The sequence below is a fragment of the Entelurus aequoreus genome, linkage group LG01 (assembly GCF_033978785.1).
Source record: "Entelurus aequoreus isolate RoL-2023_Sb linkage group LG01, RoL_Eaeq_v1.1, whole genome shotgun sequence".
Classification (NCBI taxonomy): Eukaryota; Metazoa; Chordata; class Actinopteri; order Syngnathiformes; family Syngnathidae; genus Entelurus; species Entelurus aequoreus.
This window is the reverse complement of record NC_084731.1, coordinates 100639980-100642022: the sequence shown is the minus strand read 5'-3', so window position 1 is coordinate 100642022 and position 2043 is coordinate 100639980. Positions and strand designations below refer to the sequence as shown.

Genomic DNA, 2043 nt, shown 5'->3' with positions numbered 1-2043 from the left:
GGAAAGTAGCACCTGCTGCTCATTAAGAGCCATGTGAACGTTAGGAGAAGGTTGTGGCATTATTCTGGGAATGTTCGTTTATAACGTTCAAAGAATGTTTGGTTGTGGAGTTCTTGCTTGGTTAGCAGAACGTTAGCCAAGAACGTTTGGCTAGAACATTTAGGAACATGCTATTTACATCTGTTTTTATGCTATATTGTCAGGAATAACACTCAAACAGAAATTTCAACAGAAATAATTCTTTATTTGTGATATAATACAAAAATGGGGACGGCGTGGCAAAGTTGGTAGAGTGGCCGTGCCAGCAATCGGAGGGTTGCTGGAGTTCAATCCCCACCTTCTACCATCCTAGTCACGTCCGTTATGTCCTTGAGCAAGACACTTCACCCTTGCTCCTGATGGCTGCTGGTTAGCGCCTTGCATGGCAGCTAATGTGTGTGTGAATGGGTGAATGTGGAAATAGTGTCAAAGCGCTTTGAGTACCTTGAAGGTAGAAAAGCGCTATACAAGTATATACTTGTATAGCGCTTTTCTACCTTCAAGGTACTCAAAGCACTTTGACATATAACCCATTTATCATTTATAAATGGAATGGAATGGAATGCCGTGGTCTTGGTCGTGCACGTCAGTGTATCCTGCCCCTTCTTGGTTCTCTTCCTGGAAGTAAATCCATCCATCCATCTTCTTCTGCTTATCCGAGGTCGGGTCGCGGGGGCAGCAGCCCAAGCAGGGAAACCCAAATCCTGGAAGTAAATAATTATCACAAATACAACAAAGACAGCACTTCAATGTAGATTAATCGAATTGAATTAAAACATTGGCATAATTACTTTATCATTTACCTCTCATCTCACTCTGTTCTTTTGCTTGTTTCTTTTTCCTTTTTTGTCCTCCCTCTTAATTCCTCCTCTTCTCCTGCAAGTAGTTATAATTGCAAATTAAAAAGACATGCAGTGGAACTTCAATAAAATGGAATTCAAAATTGGGATATCTTATCTTCTCCTTACCTCAAATTTTGAACCTCCCTTTGGAAAAGTGGCCAGTTTCAGGACGTCTCCAAGCTCACAATCCACTTCAGCTTCTGCTGGTAAACATCCTGCATGCTCTGCAATCACCAGCACAATTTACAATTCCCTTTAGAATAAATACTGTAATAATAACAGCTAGATGGACCTTGTGAGCATACATGCAACATATGTTCAAAGATGCAAACCTATTATTAACACGTACTATTTATTATTCTGTAAAGGGGCAAGTCCTCAAACGCCACTTTTCCTGACTTTCCACGGAGGCCAAGCTGCTCCAGGACTTTGTTTGTGGCCATTTTCCTCAGCATTGTCCTCACCGTGTCTGCCACATTTGTAACGTTCAGGCAGCATTCAAACCTTATCACTGACGGGGCAAATTATTGTTTAACTAAACTACAAATAAATCCACCCTTCTTTAGAAGTCATTCGTTGGTCTTTGGTCAGTTTGGAAACTTTATAACAGCCAACCTGCACAAGAGATGTATGCTAGTTAGCGCCGGCGTGCATTTCTACACAACGCTAAAACCGTAAAATGGTCTGAAATGAATCATGTAGGTTGTTATACAAAAACGTGCTTCGCATTTCACTCTTTCTATACTTACTTGTGATAAATGGATGGCGCACCAAATTGCTTTAAAATCGGGATTGTGGAAGAAGTTAGCCTTCGTCCTTCTTTGTCTCACGGAGCAGCTTCAATTGTGCATGCGTGCAGTCTTCTTCTTCTTCTCCTTCTCCTTCTTCTCCTTCTTCTTCTCCTTCTTCTCCTTCTTCTTCTCCTTCTTCTCCTTCTTCTTCTTCTTCTTCTCCTTCTTCTTCTCCTTCTTCTTTTGATTTTTATGGCGGTTGGCAAGCAACCTTGTGTGTGCATTACTGCCACCTGCTGTGCGTGCAGCCTTGACTGCACTACTGTGTGCGTGCAGTCAAGTCTAAGACCGTTCTTAGAACGTTCTTAGAACGTTCTTAGAACGTTCTCATCTTGCATAACCAAAAGAGAACCATAAGGGAACGTTACGTT

At 41.7% G+C, this 2043-nt stretch overlaps 1 long non-coding RNA gene across 1 annotated transcript; it reads right to left on the bottom strand.

Moving 5' to 3' along the window:
- Nucleotides 1–453: 453 nt before the first annotated feature.
- Nucleotides 454–1798, bottom strand: LOC133645777 (uncharacterized). Its single transcript, XR_009825206.1, has 5 exons — nucleotides 1631–1798; nucleotides 1231–1496; nucleotides 1008–1105; nucleotides 843–915; nucleotides 454–743 (listed from the first exon to the last, which is right to left on the bottom strand). It is a non-coding gene; the product is annotated as an uncharacterized LOC133645777 (long non-coding RNA).
- Between the last annotated feature and the right edge of the window lie 245 nt (nucleotides 1799–2043).